The 16,945-nt window shown below is 42.7% G+C and overlaps 1 protein-coding gene across 4 annotated transcripts in view; it reads left to right on the top strand.

Moving 5' to 3' along the window:
- The first annotated feature begins 2,170 nt into the window (after positions 1 to 2,170).
- Positions 2,171 to 16,945, top strand: part of LOC134348443 (microtubule-associated protein 2-like) — a 314,301-nt gene continuing 299,526 nt past the window's right edge. For 3 of the 4 annotated variants that reach the window (XM_063051841.1, XM_063051842.1, XM_063051835.1), the window contains exon 1: positions 2,171 to 2,277. The gene's annotated coding sequence lies outside the window, so the exon portion shown is untranslated. The remainder of the gene's footprint in view (positions 2,278 to 16,945) is intronic. The other variant, XM_063051843.1, reaches the window with a different exon arrangement.

Genomic DNA, 16,945 nt, shown 5'->3' with positions numbered 1-16,945 from the left:
ATATCAATTTCTCCATCTGGTAAAAAAAATCCCTTGCCCTCCCCTCTTCTTCTGTTCCCCACGCTAGCCTGTTATCTCATCTCACCTGCCTATCACCTTCCCCTGGGTCCCCTCCTCCTTCCCTTTCTCCTATAGGCCACTCTCCTCTCTTATCAGATTCCTTCCTCTCCAGCTCTCTACCCTTCCTACCCACCTGGCTTCACCTATCACCTTCAGCTATTCTCCTTCCCCTTCCCCAACATTTCTGTTCTGGCTTTGTTCCAGTCCTGAGAAAGGGCCTCGGGCCAAAATGTCAATTGTTGATTCATTTCCATAGATGCTGCCTGACCTGCTGAGTTCCTCCAGCATTTTGTGCCTGTTGTAAGGGGGCATACAATAGTTATGAAATAAGGGACTGGCCATTTAATACTGAAATGCATAGAAAATTCCTTCTCCAGAAGGTGGTGAATTTGTAGAATTCTCTGGTTCTGAGGGTGCTGGTTTCCAGATCATTAAAGTGTAACTAGATAAATATTTAAAAGATTGAGGAATTGAGGTTATGGGGAGTGGTACAGATGAGGTGTTGAGGCCAGTATATATCAGGTGTGATCATTTGAATAGTGGGTCAGGCCAGAGAGGCCCTGTGGCCTATTCTTGCTCCTATTTTATTGTGTTCTTTGTGTGGTACATGACAAAGATGTAGAAACTGTAAGAATGGAATCAAGATTTTACAAGGTGGCTGGAAGTGCAGTCAAGTTTGCTTTGGGAAGTTGTGGGTTTGCAATGGATTCTCTCTAAAATGGTGATAGGGAGATTCAGAGAATGAGATCTGGGTGGAAGTTGGTAGAACTTTTTGAGTTTTTTTAAAAATGGGAGCATAGAATACCACCAATGGGTAACAGATGGAAAAAAAGAATTGAAACAAAAAAAATCAGCCATCCATTTGATATGAAACAAAAACTAAAAATTTCACAAACACACAGCATCAATGGAGTGCATCAGATTCCACTTTTCAAGTCAATGACTCTTCCCAAGCACAGGATTCTGTTCACAGCTCTGATGCAGGGATATTCCCCTGCACTGTAGACAATTTTTCCTCTCCATAAATGCCTATAACTTTGCCTTAGATGGTTCCAAACACAGCTGCAAAAGGAGGAGGGTTGAGCATGGGGCTAGCTACGCCAAACTGTAAAGACCCAGAGCTATAGAAACACCACCAGAAGCTCCAAAGACCTCAACCCTGGGAGAGGAAGGACCTTTGATGGCCACATCTGGGACAACTAAATGAATGGCCCCGGATAGAGGATTCTATCGAGGTGCTGTCTGCCGCCTATGCCTCAATAGGGATAATGGGCTGAAGTAAGTAATAGATGCAGCACAATCTGTCAATGTTGTTTTACATTTTCTTTTATAGGAAAAAATAACTTAGGAAATACAGAGTTAAATAAGTTGTTCAAATCGACTAAGTTTGGCCAGACAAATGAAAGTGGCAGTGGAGGGGGACTGTTTGGATCTCTGTTCGGGGAAGAATCAAAGACCTCTCAGATTGCCCTCCTCCGGGATGGAGATAACTTGCGTTTGGATGTCCATGACAAAAATGACCTAGGGCTAGCAATCTATTAACAGGGCAGAGAGTGTGAGAAGTCTCACATTTGCAGGTGAGAAGAGTTTGGGGGCTAGAAGAACAAAGTCCTGGTGTAACTGGGATAGTCCGAAACTGTCAGCGGGCAAGTTTTGCTTCAGATGCACAGCGAGAAAGCGCGTCCCGCTTCACTTTAGAATCAAGCGGAGATGTGGTTTTCCTCCTGTGCGGAGGCTGGCGATGTTGTTGCAGTAGATGGCAGAATTTCCAAGCTGTAAACTGAAGCTTGCCGAGGCTGAGAAGGTTTGAACACCAGCAATGGCACCAAGTCAACATCAGGACCTGCCAGCTCGGACGTTCAGCGCAGACCTCCTCATACATCTCCACCGCGTTGCTGGGTCTTCTGGCTCCATAAGCGTAGACCCCACGCTGCGGACAACCTTCTGATGCCCGGGTCGCCCTCACGACCATGAAGAGAGGGTGATGGCGGCAGCCGCCCGCGCGCGAGCTCCGTCTCCACCTTCCGGGGACGCGCGCGCGCCACCGCCGCCCGTTCGCGCCAAGCTGCAAAGTTGAAGGATGCGCTCCCCCCCCCACCTCCCGCCCAGGCGAGAGCGCGCCTCCCCTCCTCCGCCTCGAGCGGAGCCCCGCCCTCGCTCTCTGTCTGACTCAGTCGGTCAGCGCTGAGCCGGCAAGCGGAACCTCGAGCGGCTCAGGTAGGTTGCAAATTATAAAACGAAAGCGATGATAAATGAAACTCTAAATTTTATTTTTGTGCGTGTTTATGCTGAAAACACCCGTGGCGACGGCCTCTCCGGGAATTGCAAACCACTGCAGTCTGGGAGGGAATTACAATTAGTTAGGGGTCTGTGGTCCAGGGTGGATGACGGGCAACATTGACAGTCGCCACCAGTACAGAATACTGCAGCTGGGGCTTGGTTGTTTTCTCTGTTACGGCTTTTGTTTCTTTCTCCTTTCAATGGAGCAACCTGGCACATTTTGTGCCGCTAAAAATCCCATCACATGTTAAATCGGCGGTGCCTGAGCCTCTCTCCCTGGTCCTATTCTGTCCTTTTCAGCACTGTCATCCATTCTTGATCATGAACTATTCTGCAAACAACAGGGAAAGGTAGGGTATTTGCCACATACATAAGTTACGCCTGGAGGTGGATTTTCATTTGAAGCAAAATAAATTGGACAGGTTTTTTTCCGCGGAGGGGAAAATACGCATTACCTGACATGTCTTTGTTTGCCTTTAGAAATTTCAGGAAAATTGTGCGTCTCTTAATTGAGCCGCCGGTCCATTGATGGTTGTCTGCAGCTGATTATAGAGGGGAGGGGGGAAGAGGTTGAACGATCTCTTTTGTTCTGTTCAGCATTTACTTAATCTCTGAATTATGTTTCGATTCGACGCACGTTTACAGACCAATATAGGTACAGTTTATAAAATACCGAGCTTTCAGTTTAACTTACTGTAATCTAAAATCGGTTGAAACACTTTCACGGAAGCAATAAAATATATGGTGGTTAAGTGAAAACGTTTTCATTTATGTAGTTTATCTGTACGGGGAAGGGGGATTTATTTATGTTCTCATTCGCCCTATCTTTTCGAACACGTTTTTATTGAACTACGCATTCTGGAATAATACACAATGTTCATGGAGAACAGCGATACATTGCTGAGGATTATTAGCAAGTGACAGGGTATTTCACTGCAAATACGTGTGACCCGCCTCCACCTCCAGCCAACGGATCAACTCACGGTATTACTGTTTTTGCATAGGAAAGGGGATTGGTGTCTTGTGCTGCAGTGGCTTCGGCTCTCTTGCACAGAGTTCCCGGTGCCCGAGTGCGCCTGCGCTTCTGCTCGGTTCAGCTCAGCTTCGCTTCCTTACAAACAGCGTGTCAGCAGTGCTGATGGTCACAAAGGGAGAGTTGCTGCGAAATCCACCCACCTGCATGCCAGATGGTGCTGGGAGCAGGGGCAGCCCAGCTCTCTTTTCTTTTACACACTTCAAGTGAATTTTTTTTTAGCTCATTGACCAATTTGCAAATAGCCGCGTAGATTCCTTTGTCTAGCCCAAGACGCGGCTTTTGTACATCTGTGATGACACTGACCTTATGAGTGCCAGTGTTTTACTGCTAGGATTTGGACCAATTTAATTAAGGGAATAAGTACTAATTTGAAGCAGTTTCTGGGGGGGGGGGATTGACCCAGATGTTGGCATTTAACTGGGCTCACTGTTGATCTGAATGCGAAATAAGCAAGTAGAAGAAAAAAAAAACTGACTATAACTTGTATAATGACGACAGGGTGAAAAATGGAGGATGATAATTGGAGAGGGCAAGATTTTACTTTGTTCTGAATTCATGAATGACTTGGCTTGGGTGTGAAGCCTTTAATACTGAAAGCTGGGGGCAGGCCAACTGCTGAAAACTCTAAAGTTACTGTCATTCCATTCTTTTTGATACCAAGTTAATACCAGAAGGCATGCATTTAAGGTGAAAAGGGGTAATTTCAGAAATGGGAGGGAAAGTCTTTTTTTACAGAGTGGTGGGTACCTGAATGTGCTGCCTGGGCAGCCACATTTGAGAGTTTTAAGAGACATTTAGATGGGTACATGAATGTTGGGGAAATGGAAGTATATGGACATTATGTAGGCAGAGAGAATTAGTTTAATTGGCCATTTGATTACTAATTTAATTGGTTCGGCACAACATTGGGGCCAAAGGGCCTGTTCCTGGGCTGCACTGATCTATGTTTTGTATTTTCAAAATGTCAGAGTGTGCGGGGGTTGAAGCTAGATGTCCCATAGTTCCAGTATGTCATAAATCACAAGAATTTGACTGATTGGTGAATGCCATCTTATGTTACTGTTTTAATGCATCTTTGAGTATTTTCTGAATTGACTTATTGCCTCATGACTGCTGCAAAATATGCCCTATAAAGTTTCGTCAATTTTTAGGTGGCCTGACTATGCATATTTTATTCTGATATTTTTGCAAGATGTATTGCGTATGTCACTTTAATGAATTTCACCATCAAAACTAATTGACAAATTATTTAATTTCCCCCTTCCTGCCTGATTCTTCATGGAAGGTGGTGACGAACTGCTTGCAGTGCTTCCACAGTATCAGCAGCCTGCTCTTCATCAACCTAACTGCTTTGTTACATCTAGACCAGTGGTTCCCAAACTTCTATGGGTTCCTGCCCCCTTGGCTTCCAGGCCACATCCCCGGTTCTGCCCTCTCCCAGTCCAGCCATTTATTTAAAAACTATAAATAATTTTAATTTAAGGTGCACAGTGAAGGAAAATAGGAACTGCAAGTTCAAAGCAGTGACAAATAATTGCAAAGATTATTCAAATCTATTTAAAGCTGCAAATAAAATGATCTCTTTACTTAATTACAACCCAATGATTTTCATCAATAATTTTAGAGCATACAATAATAGTCTAACTATTCACTGCTTCATTGCTTTTTTCACCTTTCAATGAGATGGATGGGCTTTGTGCAGTGATATCAGCTTCTCAACATCAGGCTGAATGTCACTCAGAAGGAGCCTCAGTTCCCCTCGTTCAGTAATTTGCAGTCAGTTTCACTGCTTTGAAAGAATTTGGTCAGCTGCACTGAAACCGTGCTCCACTAAGTATGTTGGAAAGTCAATAGAGCACATCTTGACCTTTGTCCACAGTGCAGGATAGCATTCAGAGATTTCTTTCCACAACCAAAAGTCTTGATATGATTTTTTTAAAACCTTTTCAGAGAAGATCCTAAAATCTCTCTGACATGACTTGTCTTTATGCAGCTCACTCAGGTGGGCACTGTTATATTTGTGTTACTAGGAAGCCGGGTGAGATGGAGAAATGAGGAACAAATGTGCAGCGGTTTATTCTGCTTGTAAGGCATCTGCATGTTCCACGCAGTAACATGTACTACTTCCCTCTCTAGAGCAGCCTCACCACTGTAAGTCTTTGAAGTTAAACTTGCCTTTCTGGAGTAAGAGGCTGCAATTTTTCCATATAAATTATCTCTGACTTCAATGATACTGCAGCACCCACGTCCACTTTCATCCTCACAGTGGCCCCATTTAACCACGGGGTCACTCAGTAGCTGTGTTTGTGTCCTGAAACAGATAAAACATGTAAAGCTTTTTCAACCACAGAGTGAGGGTTACTCAGTCCGCCTTCAGTATTTCCATCCTGTTCACAGATTCTTTTTTTCCAGAAGTAATTTTTCTTTATTACAGTGTGTTTGGTTGATAGTGTCTTTTTACTTTTACAGGTACTGTACGTTCAGCATGTCCCTTTTTGCTACATCTTCAGTAATATAAATCCTTATACCAGTATTCTTTTGCTAAATGCCCAGTTTTGCCACAGTGGTAACATTGGTTGCCAATAGTGTCTTATTCTTAGTCAGTAGAAACTTTATGAACTTGGGAAGATGCACTTAATAACTGTGCTTCTTTAGCTGCCATCTCCATAGATGTACTTATCTCAGTTTCCTTTTGTAATGTTAGCCTGTCTTCTGTAAGCAAACTTTTCTGAATTGCCTCACTATGTAACTACGAGTCTGTCACGTAACATATCATTCAACGACTGCCCAAAATCACAGTTCAGACAGTTGCTTCAGCACCGCCACAAACTAAGAAATAGATTTGCCTTCCTCGTGAGTCCTTTTATGAAATCTAAACCTTGCAGCAATATTGAAAAGTTTAGATGAATTGTGGTCCTTTAAGACTTTAACTATGACCTGTCGTCAGGCTGAGGAGGTTGCACTAGACTGTGTAATAAATTAAAACAACAGGAATTCTGCAGATGCTGGAAATTCAAGCAACACACATCAAAGTTGCTGGTGAACGCAGCAGGCCAGGCAGCATCTATAGGAAGAGGCGCAATCGACGTTTCAGGCCGAGACCCTTCGTCAGGACGAAGGGTCTCGGCCTGAAACGTCGACTGCGCCTCTTCCTATAGGTGCTGCCTGGCCTGCTGCGTTCACCAGCAACTTTGATGTGTGTTGCGTGTAATAAATTAAACGTTTTTGCACCGATCACAGTCAGCAAAGTTGGAACACGAATATAATCTGAAATTTGATTTGCCAGTGTAAACTATTCAAATCTTCCAGTATATGAACTCCATTGTTCCGTTGTTTCATCATACAGCCTCATACTTCCAAACTTTGGTGCCATTTTCAAATACAGTCGTGTTCCAGAAACGATAAATAGTCTTTTCTGTCTCAGTCTCTCCCTCTTATTTGTTTTGTTTAACCATCCTGTTCTCTCTCCCCTCGGATTCTTCACTCGCCATGCTTCCTGCAGCTGTTTTCTTTCTCGCTCATCCACGTTACACGGCGGTACACCGCCAGCATTGCACGTGGACTTTTCTTGCCAAAGGGAACAAAACAACAAATACCGCATGAGGACTTGTCACCTCGTCACCAGCAGTAACGTTTGTGGTACTGGGAAGCTAGGTGGCCATGAATAACATACATGAGAGACGGAGAGGTGAGGAACAAACGTGCTGTGTTTTGGTTTGCTTGTACATCACCTTCCCAGAATGCCTTTTCCATTATGTTAAATATATAACACAGAGAAGCAACCCATAGGGGTCAAAATATACATGAATACATGACAGGTACAGTATATTTGAAGATCATCGTTTAGTATTCTTTCTTTCTCTTACAGTTCAGAGGGTTGGAAATTGGAACAGGTTGCAACAGCCAATGATGCACTTAAATAGGGTTTACTTGTACAGAAATGTGGAGATGACTGATTTGACTTTAATAAGATTCATATCCTTTCCTTCCAATTGAAGATTGACTTCATTAAACTTTGCAAATAATTCTGATGAATAAGTGATATCATACCTAATGTTCTTAAGTTGATTACTGAATGAAGCATTCGAGTCTTCAGAGAATTTTATTATAGTTTCAAATATCACATACAAGCATCTTGGGCTGATTCCCTTTGAAAGCCATCTGACTTCTGTGTGCAACAGCAAGCATTCAAACTCTTCATACTTCTCAATATGAAGCTTCCAAAATAGTTGAGAATCGAGAACATTGGACTTGATTTTACTTATTGCTACAATAGCAGTATTTAATGATTTGTGCAGCCGATCACTTAAGTTTTTTTGTGACAAAATGTTGTCTGTGAATGGTAAATATGTTAGATACAGCTTTTTACAAGAAAGTAATAACCCTATGCCCATCTGTTGCACAGGCAAGAATGCTGGTGAGCAGAATGTCCTTCTCTTGGACAAAATTGCTCAACCTTACTAAGTATTGACTCTCCCTTCTTGTGTTTCTAGTCCTCTTGCAAATAACAACTCTTGAACCATCCTTTTATCTTTTATGAAGTAAACATAACCAAGAAGCAAAAATTTGTTGCTTGGTAAAGTTGATTCATCAACTGCAGAGCAAATTCTGTGGTCCTAAGTATGGTGCACAATGTCACTTGCATATTCACAGATATTTCATCTATTCGTCTTTGAACAGAATTGTCGCTGAGTGGAATTGCTTTAGTTATTTGCTTTAGTGACCTATGCAAAACTGTACTCAGAATCTCCCTTACTGCTGGTAGAAACAGTTCTTCTCCAACTGTATGGGGCTTTCCAGATTTAACATTGAGCAATGAGATGTTGTTTGAAGATGTACGTGTATGAGATGATGAGAGGGATTGATCGTGTGGATAGCCAGAGGTTTTTTCCCAGGGCTGAAATGGCTAACATGTAGTTTTAAGGTTCTTGGAAGTAGGCACAGAGGGGATGTCAGGGGTAAGTTTTTCACATGGAGTGGTGGGTGCATGGAATGCATTGCAGGCGACGGTGGAGGCGGATAAAATAGGGTCTTTTAAGAAGCTCTTAGATGGGTACACAGAGCTTAGAAAAATAGAAGGTTATGTGCTAGGGTAATTCAAGGCAGTTTCTAGAGTAGGTTACTTGGTCGGCAAAACATTGTGGGCCAAAGGGCCTGTAATGTGCTGTAGATTTCTATGTTCTATGAAGCATGGAAGTCATCACCACTTTGTTGTAAGGTGCTGGCAAACAAGTTTTGAAGTATTTTCCATTTCTGAAAGTTTTCACGGAGTAACTGAAAATATTTGCTTTATCGGTGTGTATTCTCTTTCAAATTTTCAAAGAGCCTGGATGGTTTCATTGTCTCATTTTTCACACAACCGATGCTGTTGGTTGCTTGGTGCTAGTATAAATCCATATTTCAGATACTCTACAGTATACATTTTTTTGGTTTGTTATGCTTCTGTCATTTTTGTTATGGATTGGTGACCACAGTCAGTTGACTGTTGTTTAAGTCCAACGTCAAGAGTTACAGTCAATAAAGGGAAAGTTATGATGTTATCATATAGCTCAGGCAAAACCTGACTCTGCTTGAATATACATAAAGCTAGGCAGCAATATCTCAATTCATCTGTGGGCAAGAGAAATGCAGTCAAGGCCAGTTGAAAGAGCAGGTACTGAACTTTACCGTGTTGAATGCTGTACTCTAATTCACAGAAAATATGTCACTGCATAATTAGAGTAGGGGAATCTTACTCTAAGATTCAACACTGCACTACAGTCGTGAATGGCAATAACGTGCGGGCTGGGCCTGGAAATAACACAACTTCATTCTAGATTTCTTGTGATGTGCCAGATACAGAAGTGTCACATTGTTTTTCAACAGCTTTAGCAACCTTTGAGTAAAATCTAAGAGAACAGTGGGTTAGCAAGTAATGAAGTGATTATGTGATCATTGTAATCAATTACGAGGCACTGAAAATCAAATGTTTACAGTAAGTAATTCATATCTTAAATTAAGCCTACGTTCCATTAGATGTCCCCTTGCTACTGAGTGCCTCCCCACTGTCCCTGTTATTGCCCCCTTAGAAACCACCATCACCCAGAGGAGGGCAATATCACCCACTTTAGGAGTCACTGGTCTAGACTGTAATGATACCCAACCACAAGCTGTTCCAGCTGCTACCATCTGGGAAGTGGTACCGCAGCATAAAAACCAGGACCAACAGGTTCTGGGACAGCTTCTTCCACCAGGCCATCAGACTGATTAATTCATGCAGACACAACTGTATTTCTACGTTATATTGTTGTACATACCGTTCATTATAAATTACTATAAATTGCACATTTAGATGGAGACGTAACAAAGAATTTTACTCCTCATGTATGTGAAGGATGTAAGTAATCAATTCTATTCACATCAGAACCAAGCAATGTATATGGTGATTTGTATCTGTACAGATACACTTCTTCTGGAGGTCTTGGCTGAGAAGAATTCTTGTTTGATCCCTCCCGCCCCCCTCTTACAATTAGTTCTAGACCCCTATACTTTGTTATTGCCCGGAAGTCAACCTATATCACATCCTGGACCACCTTTATATTTGTTGCACAGTACTTGCAGAATATCTGACAGAATTCCATTGTCATAGTCATACTTTATTGATCCCGGGGGAAATTGGTTTTCGTTACAGTTGCACCATAAATAATAAATAGTAATAGAACCATAAATAGTAATATGTAAATGATGCCAGTAAATTATGAAATAAGTCCAGGACCAGCCTATCGGCTCAGGGTGTCTGATCCTCCAAGGGAGGAGTTGTAAAGTTTGATGGCCACTGGCAGGAATGACTTCCTACGATGCTCTGTGCTGCATCTCGGAGGAATGAGTCTCTGGCTGAATGTACTCCTGTGCCCACCCAGTACATTATGTAGTGGATGGGAGACATTGACCAAGATGGCATGCAACTTAGACAGCATCCTCTTTTCAGACACCACCGTGAGAGAGTCCAGTTCCATCCCCACAACATCACTGGCCTTACGAATGAGTTTGTTGATTCTGTTGGTGTCTGCTACCCTCAGCCTGCTGCCCCAGCACACAACAGCAAACATGATAGCACTGACCACCACAGACTCGTAGAACATCCTCAGCATCGTCTGGCAGATGTTAAAGGACCTCAGTCTCCTCAGGAAATAGAGACGGCTCTGACCCTTCTTGTAGACAGCCTCAGTGTTCTTTGACCAGTCCAGTTTATTGTCAATTCGTATCCCCAGGTATTTGTAATCCTCCACCATGTCCACACTGATCCTCTGGATGGAAACAGGGGTCACCAGTACCTTAGCTCTCCTGAGGTCTACCACCAGCTCCTTAGTCTTTTTCACATTAAGCTGCAGATAATTCTGCTCACACCATGTGACAAAGTCTCCTACTGTAGCCCTGTACTCAGCCTCATCTCCCTTGCTGATGCATCCAACTATGGCAGAGTCATCCAAAAACTTCTGAAGATGACAAGACTCTGTGCAGTAGTTGAAGTCCGAGGTGTAAATGGTGAAGAGAAAGGGAGACAAGACAGTCCCCTGTGGAGCCCCAGTGTTGCTGATCACTTCTGTCGGACACACAGTGTTGCAAGCACACGTACTGTGGTCTGCCGGTCAGGTAATCAAGAATCCATGATACCAGGGAAGCATCCACCTGCATCACTGTCAGCTTCTCCCCCAGCAGAGCAGGGCGGATGGTGTTGAACGCACTGGAGAAGTCAAAAAACATGACCCTCACAGTGCTCGCTGGCTTGTCCAGGTGGACGTAGACACGGTTCAGCAGGTAGACTTCAGCAGGTTCATTGGCTCTAACAAAAACACTTCTGTTTGCTTTTATTTCTTGTTAATTCTGTTAGATCTATAGAAAGTAAAGTCATGGACCTGTGGTGACATTTCTAGAAAAGATTCTTATTCAACCAATTGTGAAGGGAATAAAGTAGTGAAATTAATTGATAGAAATGCTGAATAAGTTTGGAGCAATGACTGTATATTAATATGTAATATTGCACTTGTATCCACTGTATAAATAGTGGATTTTGATTTAAAAGGTATCTATATGTAATTGTTCTATGAAATTTCCAGTTTAGAGTAAACCATAGATTGTATTTTTGCAATTGTGTAAAAACAAGTCATTTTCTGTCATTGAAGCTGCTAGCAGAATAATTAAATCAAATCCTGAGAAAGGTGACATAGGATTGGAAGATGTAGAATCCTTGTGGGTAGATTTAAGAAACTGCAAAGTTAAAAAGACCCTGATGGATATTAAATACAGGCCTCCAAACAGTGACCAGGTTGTGGGATGTAAATTATAACGGGAGATAACAAATGCATGTAGAAAGGGCAATGTTACGATAGTCATGGAAAATTTCAGTATGCAGGTAGATTGGGAAGATCAGGTTGGTGCTGGATCCTGAGAGAAGGAATTATAGAATGCATTGAGGTGGGTTTTTAGAGCAGCTTATGGTTGAGCCCACTAGGGGAAAGGCATTTCTGGAATGGGTGGTGTGTAATGAACCAGATTTGATTAGCGAGCTTAAGGTAAAAGAACCCTTAGGAGACAGTGATCATAACATGTTAGTATGAAGGGTGAAGCTAAAGTCAGTTGCATCAGTATTATACTGGAGTAAAGGGAATTACAGAGGCATGAGAGAGGAGCTGGCCAAAGTTGATTGGAAGTGGACACTGGCAGGGATGACGGCAGAACAGTAATAGAAACATAGAAACATAGAAAATAGGTGCAGGAGTAGGCCATTCGGCCCTTCGAGCCTGTACCGCCATTTATTATGATCATGGCTGATCATCCAACTCAGAACCCCGCCCCAGCCTTCCCTCCATACCCCCTGACCCCTGTAGCCACAAGGGCCATATCTAACTCCCTCTTAAACATAGCCAATGAACTGGCCTCAACAGTTTCCTGTGGCAGAGAATTCCACAGATTCACCACTCTCTGTGTGAAGAAGTTTTTCCTAATCTCGGTCCTAAAAGGCTTCCCCTCTATCCTCAAACTGTGACCCCTCGTTCTGGACTTCCCCAACATCGGGAACAATCTTCCTGCATCTAGCCTGTCCAATCCCTTTAGGATCTTATACGTTTCAATCAGATCCCCCTCAATCTTCTAAATTCTAACGAGTATAAGCCCAGTTCATCCAGTCCTTCTTCATATGAAAGTCCTGCCATCCCAGGAATCAATCTGGTGAACCTTCTTTGTACTCCCGCTATGGCAAAGATGTCTTTCCTCAGATTAGGGGACCAAAACTGCACACAATACTCCAGGTGTGGTCTCACCAAGGCCTTGTACAACTGCAGTAGTACCTCCCTGCTCCTGTACTCGAATCCTCTCGCTATAAATGCCAGCATACCATTTGCCTTTTTCACCGCCTGCTGTACCTGCATGCCCACTTTCAATGACTGGTGTATAATGACACCCAGGTCTCGTTGCACCTCCCCTTTTCCTAATCGGCCACCATTCAGATAATAATCTGTTTTCCTATTTTTGCCACCAAAGTGGATAACTTCACATTTATCCACATTAAATTGCATCTGCCATGAGTTTGCCCACTCACCCAACCTATCCAAGTCACCCTGCATCCTCTTAGCATCCTCCTCACTGCTAACACTGCCACCCAGCTTCGTGTTATCCGCAAACTTGGAGATGCTGCATTTAATTCCCTCATCCAAGTCATTAATATATATTGTAAACAACTGGGGTCCCAGCACTGAGCCTTGCGGTACCCCACTAGTCACCGCCTGCCATTCTGAAAAGGTCCCGTTTATTCCCACTCTTTGCTTCCTGTCTGCTAACCAATTCTCCACCCACACCAATACCTTACCCCCAATACCGTGTGCTTTAAGTTTGCACACTAATCTCCTGTGTGCGACCTTGTCAAAAGCCTTTTGAAAATCCAAATATACCACATCCACTGGTTCTCCCCTATCCACTCTACTAGTTACATCCTCAAAAAATTCTATGAGATTCGTCAGACATGATTTTCCTTTCACAAATCCATGCTGACTTCGTCCGATCATTTCACCGCTTTCCAAATGTGCTGTTATCACATCCTTGATAACTGACTCCAGCAGTTTCCCCACCACCGACGTTAGGCTAACCGGTCTAATGGCTGGAGTTTCAGGGAGCAATTCAGAAGGTGCAGGATAGATACATCCCAAGGGCAAAGAAGTATTCTAAAGGGATGTTGACACAACCATAGTTGACAAGAAAAGTCAGATATAGCATAAAAGGAAAAGATAGAGCATATAATACTGCAAAATCTGGTAGGATTTAAAAAACTGACAGAAGGCAACAAAAAAGCCATAAGGAGAAAAAGATAAAATATGAAGGTAAAGTATACATAAGTATGTGTGTGTGTGTGTGTGTGTGTGTGTGTGTGTGTGTGTGTGAAAAAAAAGAAAAAAAGAAAGGGGATGGAGGGAGGGGGAAAGCACCAGAATGATAATGATCCGTTAACCAGTTGTTTGGAATCAAATGACCTTGCCTGGTGTCTCAGGGCTTGGTGTGTCTATACCCACACCACCCTCTGCCCCCTACACTAATTCATTGCCACATGTCCCAAAACCCTCCCGCGGCGCTCCACTCTCGCCATTCTCAACATCCTTTGCTCCCGCCAGCAAACTTGCTCCAACAAACTTGCTGTCTGCTCCATGTTGACAAATACAGTACTGTGCAAAAGATATTGGCAACCAAGTTTTTATTTATATATACGTTAATCTTTGCACAGTACTGTATAAAGAGTAAAACTGAAGCGAGAGTAGATATTGGATCACTAGAAAATGACGCTGGAGAGGTAGTAATAGGGGATTAGGAAATGGCAGATGAACTTTATAAGTATTATGCATCAGTCTTCACTGTGGAAGACACTGGCAGTATGTCAGATATTTGAGAGTATCAGAAGGCAGAAGTGAGTATGGTTGCTAAAACAAAGGAAAAGGTGTTTGTTAGGGTGAAAAGTCTGAAGGTAGACCAGATGTACTACACCCCAAGGTTCTGAAAGAGATAGCTGAAGAGATTGAAGAGGCAGCAGTAATGATCTTTCAAGAATCAAGAATCAATGGATTCTGACATGGTTCGGGAGGACTAAAAAATGGCAAATATCACTCCACTTTAAAAAAAGGAGGGAGGTTGGAGAAAGGAAATTATAGGCTAGTTCACCTGACTTTGGTGGTTGGGAAAATGTTGGAGTCTGTTATTAAGGATGAGGTTTTAGGGTACTTCAAGGCACATGATAAAGTAGGCCAAAGTCAACATGGTCTCCATGAGGGAAAGTCTTGCCTGACAAATCTGTTGGAATTTTTTGAGGTATTAACAAGCAGGATAGAAAAAGACGATAAGATATAGAAGCAGAATTAGGCCATTTGGCCCATTGAGTCTGCTCCACCATTTCATCATGGCTGATCCAATTTTTTCCTCAGCCCCAAGATCCTGCTTTTTCCCTGTATCCCTTCGTGTCCTGACCAATCAAGTATCTATTGAACTCTGCCTTAAATATACATAAATACTTGGTCTCAACAGCTGCCTGTGACAAAGGATTCCATCAATTCACCACTCTCTGGTTAAAGGAATTCCTCTTCATCTACATACTAAAAGGACACCCCTCTATTCTGAGGCTGTGTCCTCTGGTCTTTGACTCTCCCATCATAAGAAACATCCTCTCCACATCTGCTATATCAAGGCTTTTCACCATTCGATAGGTTTCAATGAGGTCACCCTTCATTCTTCGGAATTTCAGTGAATATGGACCCAGAGCTATTAAACGCTGTTCATATGACAAGCCATTCAATACTTGAATCATATTCATGAACTTCCTTTGAACCCTCTCCAATTCTAGCACACCCTTTCTAAGATAAGGGGCCCAAAGCTGCTCACAATACTCCATGTGAGATCTCACCAGTGCTTTATAAAGTCTCAACATTATATCCTTGCTTTTACATTCTAGTGCTCTTGAAATGAATACTAACGTTGCAATTTCCTTGCTCACCACAGACTTAACCAGCAAATTAACTGTTAGGGAATCCTTTACAAGGACTCCCAGGTCCCTTCCGCCTCCGTTTTTTGTTTTTTCTCTCCATTTAGAAGATGGCTTTTGCTTTTACTGTATTTCTTTTACCAAAATGCATGACCATACACCTCCGGATACTGTATTCCATTTCCCACTTCTTTGCCCATCCTCCTCATCTGTCGAAGTCCTTCTGAAGCCTGTACTTCCTCAAAACTACCGGCCCCTTCACCTAGCTTCATATCATCTGCAAACTTTGCAACAAAGCCATCATCCAAATCATCGCCATATAACTTAAAAAGAACTTGTCCCAACAGAGACCCCTGTGGAACACCACTAGTCACCAGCAGCCAACCAGAAAAGACACTCTTTGTCTCCTGCCAATCAGCCACTCCCTTATCCATGCTAGAATCTTTCCTGAAATACCATGGGCACATAGCTTGTTAAGCAGCTTCATGTGTGGCACCTTGTCAAAGGCCTTCTGAAAATCCAAGTACACAACATCAACTGATTCTTCTTTGTTTATCCTGCTTGTTATTTCTTCAAAGAATTCCAACAGATTTGTCAGGCAACATTTTCCCTTGAGGAAACCTTGCTGACAACGGCCTATTTTATCCAAGTACCCTGAGACCTCATCCTTAATGATCGACTCCAACCTCTTCCCAACCATTGAGGTCAGACTAACTGGTCTATCATTTCTGCCTCTCTCCCTTCTTGAAGACTGGAGTGACATTTGCAATTTTTCAGTCTTCCAGGACCATTCCAGAATCTAGTGATTCTTGAAAGATCATTACTAATGCCTGCACAATCTCTTTAGCCACCTCTTTAGGGACTCTGGAGTGTACACCATCTGGTCCAGGTGGCTTATCTACCCTCAGACCTTTCAGTTTCCCAAGAACTTTCTCTCTAGTTATGGTAACTTCACACACTTCATGACCCCTGACGCCTGGAGCTCCCACCATACTGCTAGTGTTTTCCACTGTGAATACTGATACAAAATACTTACTCAGTTTGTCTGCCATTTCCTTGTCCTCCATTATACCTCTCCAACATCGGTTTCCAGCGGTCCGATACCCATTCTCACCTCTGACAAAGAATAGTTAGTGGATGTTGTTTATTTAGATTTTCAGAAAGCTTTTGACAATGTGTTGCAAATGAGACTGCTTAACAAGTAAGAGCCCATGGTATTATAGGTAAGATACTAGCATGGATAGAAGATTGTCTGACTTGCAGGAGGCAAAGAGTGAGTATAAAAGGGGCTTTTTCTGGTTTGCTTCCAGTGACTGATGGTGTTCCACAGAGGATGGTATTGGGACCTTTTACTTAAATTATATATCAATAATTTGGATGACAGAATTGATGGCTTTGTGGCCATGTTTGTGGATGATATGAAGATAGGTTAGAAGTTTGCAGAAGTACTTAGATTGGGAGAATGGGCAAAGAAGTGGCAGATGGAATACAGTGCAGGGAAGTGTATGATTTGTGCTTTGGTTGAAGGAATAAAGGTGTAGACTATTTTCAAAATGGGGAGAAAATTCAGAAAT

This window comes from Mobula hypostoma, chromosome 6 (genome assembly GCF_963921235.1).
Source record: "Mobula hypostoma chromosome 6, sMobHyp1.1, whole genome shotgun sequence".
Lineage (NCBI taxonomy): Eukaryota > Metazoa > Chordata > Chondrichthyes > Myliobatiformes > Myliobatidae > Mobula > Mobula hypostoma.
The sequence above is the reverse complement of the archived record's forward strand: the minus strand, read 5'-3'. Positions and strand labels throughout refer to the sequence as shown.